This window comes from Vombatus ursinus, unplaced genomic scaffold (genome assembly GCF_900497805.2).
Source record: "Vombatus ursinus unplaced genomic scaffold, bare-nosed wombat genome assembly UNPS02014814.1, whole genome shotgun sequence".
In the NCBI taxonomy this organism is placed as follows: Eukaryota; Metazoa; Chordata; class Mammalia; order Diprotodontia; family Vombatidae; genus Vombatus; species Vombatus ursinus.
In genome coordinates, this window is record NW_020954592.1 from 13,894,879 (window position 1) to 13,909,099 (window position 14,221).

The following is a 14,221-nucleotide window of genomic DNA, read 5'->3' on the forward strand; positions in this document are numbered from 1 at the left end:
GAGATGAAGTTACCATCGACAAAAAGCAGGATCAAGTCCCTGGTAAGATCTGATTCAAATTTTGTTATAAAAAAGAACTGGGATATAATGAAAACATTCACATCTCATTCAATTTCATTTGCATTTGTAGCCTGTGCAGTTTGGTGGTCAGAGTTATCTATACTGAAGCATTTCTAGTAGATGTGGTATTCGTATTTCCAAATACATGCTTTTATGGTTACCAAAATACAAAAAGGAGTGCCACTTAGTCCACTACCCTCCATGTCAAATTAATGTGATTTTCTGTTAAGAACAGACCTCATGCTGCTACCTCCTCTCCTTTGTCCCTCAGAAGTAAATCTATCACAGTGACCAAGATTCTACCCCTCAGTGGTATTACCAAAATTCAAGTAGTTAGGGTTCCTGCCAGACCTTCATAAATACCATAAAAGTCTTGGGACACAAACACAAAATTCTGGTGAGCATTCTCCATGTCTGCCATTGCCCTGCTCACCCTCCATGGATGATGAATTAGGTTTTGAGTATTATCACTTGCTTTCTTTTGATAATATATTAGATAGAGCTCAGATAGAAATGGCCTTAATGCAGTGCTTGAGATTGCTTAACTAGTCTGACAAATTATTATTACTATAATCCTCTTTTTTTCATATTAGATGGGGTTTAGAAATGGTCATGGAACAAGTCATTATTTTGCTATTGTTCTTTTTACTTAATGTTTCATGAACTAGGTAGTACATAGGAGATAAAATGATTGCTGTCTATAGTTGAATAAAATATTAGAGTGTAAATTCATCTTCTATAAACTCACTACAAGCTTCTTAGGGACAATTCTAGCAGAAAACACAATTGGAATGACATATATTTCACTTCCAGTGCCAGATGGTTTTAATTTCTTCTACTAGGTCTTTATATTTCGAAAACTTCAATCCCATATAACTGGAAGATTATGAATACTCTTAAATTTTTAACAATTCTTCATACACAGCCAGTCAATAAGCATTTTTTAAGCACCTAGAATGTGCCAGGCACTATGCTTAAGTCAACTTAAATATACATATTGCAGCAGAACTGGAAACAAAGTAGATGATAATCAATTGGAGAAAAGTTAAACAAGGTGAAGTACTTTAATTTAACGGGATTAATTTACTGGGCTGTAACATAAAAGCAATATCTAAAATACAGAGAAGAACAGGGAGACTTAGAAGAACTGCAAAGTGAAGAAAGAAGAACCAAGAAAAAAATATACAGAGTGACTATAACAATGTATAAAAAAAAAGAACAACAAAACCTAAACAATCAAAACTGAATACTGTCAGATTACAGTAACCAAGCTTGGCCCTAGAAGAAAGTTCTGAGGAGTCTTCTCCCCCACTCATTTCTTTCCAAAGGTAGGAGACTATGGGTATGGAACAAGATATGCAGAATCAAGCTTTTTCAGTATGTGTGTTAGTTTTTCTGTACAGTTTTTTTTTTCTCTTTTCTATTCTTTATTATAAGGGACTGTGCCCTGAGAGAGTGGGGAGAGAAAACAGGGATAGTTTCTGTAAAACACTGAGGAAAGAGGATGTTTATTCATGATATGATAGATACTGGTGTTGTGTATGTGTTTTTAATAACTGTTCTGATAAAAACCAATCTGAAAGTTGAAGTTGTGCTGTCAAACTCAAAAAAAGGCTTATCAGAGTTTCAGGTCAAGTAAACCCATTCTCTTTTCAAAATCATTTAAATTATTAATGCTGTTTTTGTTATCTATTTCATTAGGTATTATTTCTAGCATTTAGATTAAGTGAAGATTTTCAATGACCTCAGGGTCTCCAACTTTTTGCTTTTAAATTTTAATAGTTCCTTGACTTCATCTCTTATTTCATCTAAACTAAGCTAGGATAAAGTTGCTGGGTTTTTTACATTTTTTAATGATTGTCCAGCCCTTATCAACAAGGCTCTGAGACCGTCATCAGGGCTATTATCTTTAACGAGCAGGAGTGGATGCCCTAAATTCTCTACTCATGGACTGGGTTGGAGGCTCTCTACCCCCTAATTGCCCTGGAGTCTAGTTACTTTGCCCTGACTTACTGTAACACTACAACCTCTAACACTACCAAGCCAGGAATGGGAAGAACTGCCATTGCCAGACCAGACCCCACCTAAGATGACCGCCTCAGAACAACAGACTTGGTATAATACCTCTCCAGGCACAATGATTGACTCTTTTTTTTTTTTTTGGTTGGGCAACAGGGGTTAAGTGACTTGCCCAGGGTCACACAGCTAGTAAATGTTATGTGTCTGAGGCCACATTTGAACTCAGGTCCTCCTGAATCCAGGGCCGGTCTCTATCCACTGTGCCACCCAACTGCCCCCTATAATGACTGACTCTTACAAGTAATCTGACTACATCATTGCCCACCACCTTGTCACCATGAGGGAAAGGAACTGCCACTGAATATGAATTTCAGTCAGGTCCCTGAGAATCTAATCACAAGCTATTTCAGACTCAGATACTGACCAAGTCTCCCTTCTTTAACACATTTTTGAGAGAAACTTGGTAATGCCTAGACCCTTGAAGGTGGGAATCCCCAGTCAAATGATTTTTGTATTTGTTGTCCTGTGCATGGCAAATGAGCAGATTTTTTTACCTAAAGTTCAGAAGTTTCAAGTGGCTGACCTAGTTATTTAGGGCACTGGGAAGAACAAGGAGAAGAATCTTTATTGTATACACAGAGGTGCAAGTATTGGTCTGGGGTCTGAGTGACGTGCCCTGTCCCTTAGGGATTGTGTCCCTGATCCCCAGGAGTCTAGCTGGTTGTTGCGACAGATATGGCAATGAGAGCTACAGACTGCCATGAGCTGACAGAAAGAAGTGATAAAGTAAAAACAAGAAAGAAGCCACTGAGTCATGCTGGGATAGGTTGGTAAATCTCCTGCAATGAGCACCTAATACCCTCATTTCCTCTCCTCTTATCCTAGATGGACAAGCTATTCTCTGTTAAACATCCAAGCTATTCATTGTTTGTTTCCTTTTTCCCTCCAAGGGAAGGAGACACAAAAAATACTTAAGAAAATAACATCTTAAAACACAGAATAGGGCAAATGGTAAAAGAGGCACAAAAATTCATTGAAGAGAAGAAGTCTTTAAAAAGCAGAATTGGCCAAGTGGCAAAAGATGTACAAAAATTCACTGGGGGAAAAAAAAACTCCTTAAAAATTAAAATTGGTCACACAGAAAAGGAGGTACAAAAGCTCAATGAAGAAAATAATTCCTTAAAAATTAGAATTGAACAAGTGGAAGTTAATGACTCCATGAGATATCAAGAAACAATAAAACAAAATAAAAGATTGAAAAATCTGAAGAAAATGTCAACTATCTTATTGGGAAAATGATTAACCTAGAAAATAAATCAAGGGGAGATAATTTAAGAATTATTGAACTATTTGAAAAAGCATAACCTAAGAGCCTAACATAAGAACCTAAAAGACAAAGAGCCTAGACATCATCTTTCAAGAAATCATCAAGGAAAACTATCCTGATATTCTAAAACCAGAGGGTAAAATAAAAATCAAAAGAATCCACCAATGACAAGAGATCCCAAAATGAAAACTCCCAGGAATCTTATAGCCAAATTCCAGAGCTCCCAGGTCAAGGAGAAAATATTGCAAAGCAGCCAGAAAGAAAACAATCCAAATATCAAGGAGGCACAGTCAGGATAACACAAGATTTAGCAGCTTCTTAAAGAAGCAGTAGGCTTGGAATGTGACATTCCAGAAGGCAAAGCAGTTAGGATTATAACCAAGAACTACCCACCCAGCAAAATCAAGTATAATCCTTCAGAGAAAAAAAAAGATATTCAATGAAACAGAAGACTTTCAAGCATTCCTGATGAAAAAACCAGAGCCAAAAAGAAACTCTGACTTTCAAATACAAGACTCAAGTGAAGTATAAAAAGGTAAACAGGAAAGAGAAATCATAAGGGATTCAGTAATATTAAACTGTTTACATTCCTAAATGGGAAGATGATACTTGTAACTCGTAAGAACTTTCTCATTATTACAGCAAGGAGGAGTATACACAGGCAGAAGACATGGATATAAGCTGACTGTGGTAGGATATCTAAAAAAATAAAATTAAGGAATGAGAAAGAGGAACGCACTGGAAAAAAGGGAAAGGAAAAAGTAGAATGGGATAAATTATCTCACATGAAACAGGCAAGAAAGAGCTTTTAAAGTAGAGGGGAAGATGGGGAAGGTGAAGGGGAAGCGCTTGATCCTTACTCTCATCAGGAATTGGCAGAAAGATGGAATAATATACACATTCACTCAGTTCAATACAGAAATCTGTATTACCATGCAGGAAAGTAGGAGGGGGAGGTGAGGGAGCCAGGGCTGGTAGAAGGGAGGGTGGATTGGGGGAGGCAGGTCACATTTTGTGGATAGACAGGGTGAAAGGAAAGAATAAATGGGGAAAACAGGATGGAGGGAAATAGTAATCATAAATTTTACAGCAAGTTTCTCTGATAAGGGCCTCATTTCTAAAATATATAGAGAAGTAAGTCAAATTTATAATACAAGTCATTCCTCAATTGATCAATAGTTAAAGGATATGAACAGGCAGTTTTCAAATGAAGCTTTAAAGCTATTTATAATCACATGAAAAAAATGCTCTAAATCACTACCAATTAGAGAAATGGAAATTAAAACAACTCTGAGCTACCACCCCACACCTATCAGACTGGCTAATATGACAGAGAAGGAAAATGACAAAAGTTGTAGGCAGGGATGTGGGAAAATTAAGATACTGATGCATTGTTGGTGGAGTTGTAAATTGATTCAACCATTCTGTAAAGTAATTTGGAACTTTTTACCCAGTAATACTACTACTAGGTCTGTTTCCCAAAGAGATAAAAATTAAAAAGGAAAAGGACCTATATGTACACTTCCTATATGCAGCTCTTTTAGTGGTGGCACAAAATTGTATACTGAGGTGATGCCTATCAGCTGGGGAGTGACTGAACAAATCAGTATATGACTGTGATGGAATAATATTGTACTATAAGAAATGATGAGCAGGACAGAAAAATCTGGAAAGACTTACATGAATTGATGCCAAGTGAAATGAGCAGAACCAAGAGAACATGGTACACAGTAAGATCAATATTGCACAAAGATCAACTGTGAATATCTTAGCTATTCTCAACAATACAAAGAACCAATACAATTTTGAAGGACTTAGGATGAAAAATGCTATCCATCTCCAGAGAAAGAACTGATGGAGGCTGAATACAGTTCAAAACCTACTTTTTTAACTTTCTTTTTTTGGGGGGGGATGTGGGGGTGTGGTGGGTCTGTCTTTTCTTTCACAGGACTAATGTGGATATATGTTTTGATTTCTCGCCATCTCAGGGGAGGGGCAGGGGAAGAAGGGATGCAGAGAATTTGGAACTCATAATTTTAAAGAAATGAGTGTTAAAAATTGTTTTTACATGTAATTGGGGGGAAAATAAAATATTAAATATAGTTAAAAAAAAAAAAAAGAAAGTAATCTCAGAGGGAAGGTTACTAGCATCTGGGAGGACCAGAAAAGACTTACTACAAAACAGTGGAATTTGAGTCTTTTGAAAGAATTAAGGGAAAGTAAAAGAGGTAAGGGAGAGGAGCAATCCACTTAATGGCGGGCAGTCAGTGCAAAAGTACCAAGATGGGAAATAGGGTGTCTGGCTCAAGGAACATCAAGTAGGTCAGTGTAGCTAGATCACAGAATAGGTGGAGAGTAATAAAATGTATGAAGACTTAAAAAAGGTAGGAGGGGACCTGGTTGTGAAGGATTTTAAATGAGAGGTCTTTTTTAATTTTATTTTGGAAGTAAAAAGGAGCCACAGGAGCTCACTCAACAGAAAAGTAACGTAGTCAGACATACACTTTGGAAAAATCACCTTAAACCATACCTAAAGTCCCTAAATTATGCAAACCCTTTGACCCAATAATACTCTCCAGGGCCTATACTCCAAAGAAATTCTATACTCCGAAGAAATTCTATACTCCAAAGAAATCAAAGAAAGAGAAGAAGGACCCAAATTTACCAGAACATTTAAAGCAGTTCTTTTTGTGGTGACAAAGAACAGAAACTAAGGGGGTACTAATCAACAGAGGAATGGCTGATTTAATGATGGCATATAAAGATAATGAAATGCCACTATGCTATAAGAAATAACAGGGCGAGGAGCCAAGATGGCAGAGGGAAAGCAGTGACTTGCTAGAGCTCTCCCCCAAACCCATCCAAATACCTGTAAAAAAAAATGGCTCTAAACAAGTTCTAAAGCAGCAGAACCCACAAAAAAATAGAGTAAAACAAATTTCCAGCCCAAGACAACCTGGATGGCTGATCAGAAAGGTATATCACACCAGGCTGGGAGAGGTGCGCAGTTCGGCGTGGGCGCACAGGCCGCAGCAAACCTGGAGCAGGCCTCAGAGGACTGAAGCGCAGGCAGCTATGGCAGTTTCCAGACTTCTCAACCCACGAACGCCAAAGACAACTTAGAAGGTCAGTGGGAAAAGTCTGTTACTGCGGTGAGAGAAGAAGGCAGATGTCAGCCGCCCCAAGGGCAGTGGCTGGCTTCTGAGCTTCCGGCCCACAGACTGAGGGGAAATTCTAGTGGCTGATCAGAGGGGGATTGCAAGGATCTCTTTGCCAGGGCTGAGGCAGGAATCTCTTGCTTTGCCCGTGCTTGGATCTGGGTCACAGTTCTGAGGGACAGTCCTGGGGCGAGGAGGAGCGCTGGCCTGGTGGAGCTTGTTGTGGCCGTGGAGAGAAAACACCTTGCCTCTTACCATACCACCTTGGAAGAACTGACACTTTTCAGGTCCCTAGAAGTATCTCTGAAAACAGCTGTACAAACCCCCAAAGCTTGGGACAGTAAATTCTCCACAATGGAAACAGACTCTTACCTTAACAAAGAGTTTAAAACTCAAGTAATTGGTTGGGATCATGAGCAAGCAGCACAAAAAGGGTCAGACTGTATTATCTTACTTTGGTGACAAAGAAGATCAAAACATACAGCCAGAAGAAGACAACAAAGCCAAAGCTCCTACATCCAAAGACTCCAAGAAAAATATGAATCAGTCCCAGGCCTTGGAAGAGCTCAAAAGGGATTTTGAGAAGCAAGTAAGAGATGCAGAGGAAAAACTGGGAAGAGAAATGAGAGTGATGCAAGAAAATCATGTAAAGCAAGTTAACAGCTTGCTAAAGGAGACCCAAAAATATACTGAAGAAAATAACACCTTAAAAAATAGCCTAACCCAAATGGCAAAAGAGGTCCAAAAGGCCAACAAAGAAAAGAATGCCCTAAAGAGCGAAATCGGACAAATGGAAAAGGAAGCCCAAAAGCTTACTGAAGAAAATACTTACTTAAAAATTAGAATAGAGCAATTAGAAGCTAGTGACTTTATGAGAAATCAAGACACTGTAAAACAAATCCAAAAGAATGAAAAATTAGAAAACAATGTGAAATACCTCATTGGAAAAACCTGGAAAATAGATCCAGGACAGAGAATTTAAAAAGTATTGGACTATCTGAAAGCCATGATCAAAAAAAGAGCCTAGACATCATCTTTCAAGAAATGATCAAGGAAAACTGCCCTGATATTTTAGAACCAGAGGGGAAAATAGAAATGGAAAGAATCCACCCATCTCCTCCTGAAAGAGATCTCCAAAGGAAAACTCCTAGGAATATTGTAGCCAAATTCCAGAGTTCCCAGGTCAAGGAGAAAATATTACAAGCAGCCAGAAAGAAACAATTCAAGTATTGTGGAAACACAATCAGGATAACACAAGATTTAGCTGCTTCTATGTTAAGGGACCGCAGGGCGTGGAATATAATATTCCGGAGGGCAAAAGAGACAGGATTACAACCAAGAATCACCTATCCAGCAAAACTGAGTATAATTCTTCAGGGGAAAAAATGGTCATTCAGTGAAACAGAGGACTTTCAAGCATTCCTGATGAAAAGACCAGAGCTGAATAGAAAATTTGACTTTCCAATAGGAGACTCATGTGGAAAATGAAGAGGTAAACAGGAAAGAGAAATCATAAGAGACTTATTAAGGTTGAACTGTTTACATTCCTGCATGGAAAGGTGATATTTGTAACTCATTAGACCTTTGTCAGTATTAGGGTAGTTGGAGAGAAAAAATTATATGTATGTACATATACATAGATAGATGGATAAATAGACAGATAGATAGATAGAGGGCACAGGGTGAGTGGAAGATGAAGGGGTCGTATCTAAAGAATCAAATTAAGGGGTGAGAGAGGATTATACTAGGAGAAGGAGAAAGGGAAAGGTAGAACGGGGTAAATTATCTCACAAAAAAAACAAAAACAGAAAAGAAAAGGTTCTTACAGTGGAGGGGAACTGGGGGAAGGTGAGACGAAATGAGTGTATCTTATTCTCATAGGATTTGACTTAAGGAGGGTATAACATACACACTCAATTGGGTATGGAAATCTGTCTTACCCTACAGGAAAATAGGAAGGGAAGGGGACAAGAGAATAGGGGGATGGCAGAGAGGAGAGCAGATTGGGAAAGGGGATAATCAGAAGCAAATGTTTCTGAGGACGGACAGGGTCAAAAGAAAGAATAGAATAAATGGGGGGGGACAGGATAGGATTAAGGGAAATAGAGTTAGTTTTTCATAGCATGTCTACTATGGAAGTGTTTTGCATAACTGCTCATGTATAGCCAATATTGAGTTGCTTGTCTTTTCAATGAGGGTGGGTGGGGAAGGAGGAAGGGAGAAAATTTGGAACCCAAAGTTTTAAAAACACATGTTTAAAAAAAATGTTTTCACATGCAACTGGGAAATAAGAAATACAGGAAATGGGGTACAGAAATCTATCCTGCCCTACAGGAAAATAGAAGGGGAAGGGGGGGGAGAGATATCAGGGAAAGGGGTATTCAGAAAGCATGCCATCTTGGGGTGGGGGGAGGGGCGAGATGGGGTGAAAATTTGGAACTCAAAATCTTGTGGAAGTAAATGTTGAAAACTAAAAATAAAAAAAAAATTTTTTTTTTAAAGTCAGAAAAGTCCTAAAGGGGTGCAGCCAGGTAAGAAATGAGGAGCTCCCTCCTTGAATGAAAGTTTTGGAATTCATGGCTCCAATCTCCAACCAGAGGGACAGAGGATGGTGAAAAGGTAGAGTACCAATGCTAATGGGGTCTTGCAGGATGGAGCTGTGATTTAAGCCTGGTTCCCCTGCCCTCAGGTCAATGTCTTTTTGAACTGGAATCTAATTATTACCATTTCCATACTTTGGGCATAAGCATAAATTCTAACTGGTACCCAGTTAGAACTTATGCTTATGCCCAAAGTGTGAAATATCAAAGATGGTTCATCTGAATATAAAAATAGTCACTAGCTTTAAAATATACCATTGTTATCATGTCACCTCTCTGCTTACAAACCTACTACTACTAAATAAAATATAGATTCCTCATCTGCAAAAAAATAAATAAATAAATAAATAAATAACAGCAGGGATTCAGAGAAAACTAGGAAGACTTATAAGAACTGATTTAGAGTAAAGTGAGCAGAACCAGGAAAACATTGTACACAGTAATAGCAACACTGTATGATAATCAACCATGACAAACTTAGCTCTTCTCAATAATACAATGATCCAAGACAATTCCAAAAGACTTGTGATGGAAAATGTTATCCACATCCAGAGAAGGGAACTATGGAGTGTGAATGCAGATCAAAGCACGCTATTTTCACTTTTGTTTTTAGTTTTTTCTTTCTCGTGGTTTTTTTTTTCCTTTTCTTCTGATTCTTCGTTCACAACATGATTAATGTGGAAATATGTTTAACATGTACATGTATAACCTACATTAGATTGCTTGTTGTCGTGGGCAGGGGAGAGGGAAGGGAGAGAGAGAGAAAAATCTGGAACTCAAAATCTAATGAAAATGAATGTTGAAAACTATCTACATGTAATCAGAAAAAATAAGATACAATTAAGTGAAAAAAAAAAATTTAATTACTCAGTAGCTAAGAGAAGCATTGGAGTGGGTAGTCTTATGGCAAAGAGACCAACCAGAAGGCTATTAATACAACAATCCAGGGAAGAGGAAATAAGGTACTAAACTAGGGCTATGGTTGCATAAATGTAGAGAAAGAGATAAACATGAGAGTCTGTGATGGTAGAAATGACAAGATACGACAATGGACTGCATATATGTGTGAATACGAAGTCACGGGTAACATCAAGTTTGTGAACCTGGGTGACTAGAAGGATGGTGATGCTTGCCTATGCTGATTTGTTACAAGAAATGTTTTTCCACATCATAGCACCTGGCTCACATTCCTCCTCTCCACCCTGCCCTTATGTCCGAGGATGTCAATCCACTTATTGATGACCCCACAAATAAGTACCCTGGCCTCCCAGTTCACCAAGCTCTTCATTTCACCTCAGCCAAACAATGGAAACCTATCCTGAAACCCCTCAGGGTACAAGACCAGAAGTGTGGCATCCAGGTCACAAGGTACAACTCAGAACAACTTTTCTCTATATTAAGTGGAGAAATTTACATTTCCAACTGTATCTTAATATGCTTTTGTTCCCATAGTACCTCCAACACTGATGCTTCTGACTTCATCTGTCGGTTTTGCTAGGGTTAAATTTTAAATCTCAGTTATTTTAATTTATATTATTCTCATTATTAATCTTGTATATGGCTGCTGACTGTTTGCCATTCTTCTTTTGAATACTTTTTTCATATCCTCTGACCTCTTATCTACTGGATCTTGGTATTACATGTTTAATTCCATTATCTTAGATGTTATACTTTTGTGAGAGATATTTGATAGGAAGATTCCCCTCCCCCCCATTGGTAGTTTCCCTTCTTATCCTAACTATATTTTGTTCAAGAAAAAAAGCTTTTCAATTTTCTATAATCTTTGCCTCTCAGAGTTCCTGACTTCCAATAAGGCCTGGCTCACATGCCACCTCCTAAGTGGAGCCATTTCTGATCCTCCTAGGTGTTAGTGTTTGCTCCCTATTAAATTAATCATGTATATACAAATCTGTTTACATGATGTAGTCTTAAATCCCTGAGGAAAGGGACTGGTTTTTTTTTCCCCTTAGCACATTACACAGAGTAGGTTCTTAATAAATGCTTGCTTACTTGGATTAGATCAAAGATTGCAGTATTGGCATCAAGTATCAGTTCAGCACAGTCTGTGAGCCCCAGACATCAGTTGTTTACTGATGCAGACAGTTAGACATAACTCCTTAACCATCTCTACATACTTCTCTGCAACTCCAACTACCCTGCATTTAGACTGACAAGACACTGAAAATGACATCACACTCCCTCCTTCCATGCCATGCCTCATCGAAAGACACTAGAGAGCAGAGGCCCTAATCAGTTGATTCTTTCCCTATTCTATGGGGACGAACTCATAGCTAATGTGACCTTTTTCCTTATGATTCAGAATTACTGTCTGCTGAAGCAAAAATCCCTTTCCCTACTACTTCTTCCCATACTCTAATTATTCACCTCAACACTACCCCTGCACATTCCTTGTCCTTTTTTGCTTTTTTTGTTCCATTACACTCTCTGAAATACCTACTCTATTACTTAAAAAAACAAACAAGCTCCCCATAGTTGTATCTATCTTGACACCACACACTTATCTTCTTCTAGTGCTAACATAAACCTGGATCCCTCTAAAAGACCCTACATCTTTGCCTCTCCTCTCTCCAATGCTAGGTGCTCATTTTCTCATGCACCCTGGACACACAGGATAAAAAAAAAATTGTTGGATGACCAGATTCAAGGAGTAGTTGTTAATGATTTAACATCCATGTGGCAGGGGGTCTCCACTGGACCTAAGGGATCTGTGGTTGGCCCTGTGCTGTTCAACATTTTTATCAATGACTCTGATAAAAGCATAGGTGGGATGCTCATCAAGATAAGAAAACCTAATACGATAGACTCAACATTGGGCTAAATATAAGACAAAATTTGACAGGGATAAATATAAGGTCTTGTACCTGAGTATGAAAAGTCAACCTTATAATATAAGTTGAAGAAGACATGGTTAGACATCAGTTCCAAAAAAAGGTCTGGGGATTTTAGTGGGCTGGAAGGTCAAAATGAGTTAGTAGTGTAATGTGGCAGTCCAAAAAACCTCATGCAAACTTGGGCTGCGGTAAGAGGGGCATCACTACCAAAAAGAGACAGTCTCATTGTACCACACCCTTATCAGAGCTCATATAGAATACTATGTTCAGTTCTGGGAGCAACAATTTAAGCAGCACAGTGATAAAGCTGCAGTGTTGTCCAATTCACATTGGAGCCCCCCCACCCCAAGTAAACTATACATAAGGATCTCTGCAGGCCACATATTGGCTTAGAAAACCACATACTAATATCATTTAGGCTTCACTGTATTTTTACTTATTTCATCAAATATTGCCTAATTACATTTTAATGAGGTTGCACTAGGGAGTGCTGTGGGCCACACAAGGCTTGTGGGCTGCCTGTTTGACACCTGTTGTCTAGAGGAAGGCAGTCAGGATGGCGAAAGGCTGTCTTAAAAGGACAGACTGAAATAACAGGATATTTAGACCACCAACTAGGTTTTGCAACCTTGAACTCATCCATGACTCTTCTCCTTCCCACCAAAACTTGCTGATTCTACCTCCATAATCTCTCTCACATCTCCCTCATCTTTCTCTCCATTCACACAACCATATCCTAGTTCAGGCTTTCACATCACCTTTCATTTGGACTATGTGAATCCTAATCCTAATTAGTTTCCCTGCTTCCATTCTTTCCTCTCCAATCCATGGTCCACACAATTATCAAATTAATACTTCTATAACAAAAGTCATGTAACTCCCCTGACCAAAAATCTTCAGTGGCCCTTTATTGCTTAGAGAATAAAATACAAACTACATTTAAACTCACCACAAAGTGGCTCCCATCTGTCCAACTACTAAAATTTATATTCCATCTCTCATCTCCTATGCCTTTATACAAATTGTTGTCCTCTTTTCCCATATTCCCTCCCAGTGCCTCCTCATATCTGGAACACATTCCCTCATCACATATGATTCTCAGAATCCCAAGGTTCCTTCCTGGCTCATCTTTGTCACTGCCTCCTCCATGAAGACTTCTCCACATTTCCCTAGTTGTTAAGTGCTCTCTTTCCATTCAAATTACCTTGTATTTACTTATCTGTAGCTATGTAATATCATCCCAGTAGAATATAACCTCTTCTAGGGGAAGGATTATTTCATTTTGATGTATTCCCAGTGTCTCTCACAGTGCCTTGCACATAACAAGCATGTTTGTTGAATTGAATATAATAATCATTTCAGCTATATATAAACAGAATAATAATAGAACCTCTCCCAAGTAAAAAACAAAATGCTCATTTACGTATGTATGCATATAATTGTATATTTAAATATATTTTATGTAGATATACATGTATATACACACACCTAAATTTACACAAATAATTTAATTATTTTGCAGCTTTAATATACATATACAGTCCCCAAGATTCAGTTCAACCAGTATTTACTGGGAGAACACTATGCTAGGCTCTGTGAAAGAAAAATAAATAAATAAAAATATTAACAGATCATCTCATCTAAACCACACACTTTATAAATAAGAGAACTGAAGCCAAAAGAGGTTAAGAGGTTTGCATCAAGTAACATAGCTAGCTAATTTTCATTTTGTGTGGCCCTGCCCATATTGCCTAGATTCTGAGATGTTGTTAGCAATCTCCCAGTCCAAACTGTGTTCTTCCTTTGACTAAGTAACTACCCATTTAGACCCTATTCGTTTCTACCTCCTGCCTGGCTCAAATCTTTTGATACCAACTTCTGTTTTTTAAATATTGATCCTATCATTGCCTCTGAACCCTGTCTCATTTGGATATGTGGAAAGCTTCCCTGGTCAGCCTCATCCAACCACGAATCTTGCCAATATTCTCCAGTTTAACCTGATACCTCAAACTCTATCCTGAGATTTGTCCTCAGGTGCGTTGCTCTAGCCATTCTCCCTTTTGACCTAAACTAGTTGGCTCCCAGGCATATAACTGAGTTGGCCATTTGTCTAGTTGCTACCTCCAACCTAATACTGGCTGTCACAGCCATTAACAGCAGAAAGCCTTAGAGAATTCACCACTTTGAAACAATAAAAGTTCATAC

General features: G+C 38.4%; 1 protein-coding gene across 4 annotated transcripts in view; it reads right to left on the minus strand.

The window, feature by feature from the left end:
• SCML2 (Scm polycomb group protein like 2) overlaps positions 1 to 14,221 on the minus strand; it is a 144,388-nt gene that overhangs the window by 71,591 nt on the left and 58,576 nt on the right. The window lies entirely within an intron of this gene.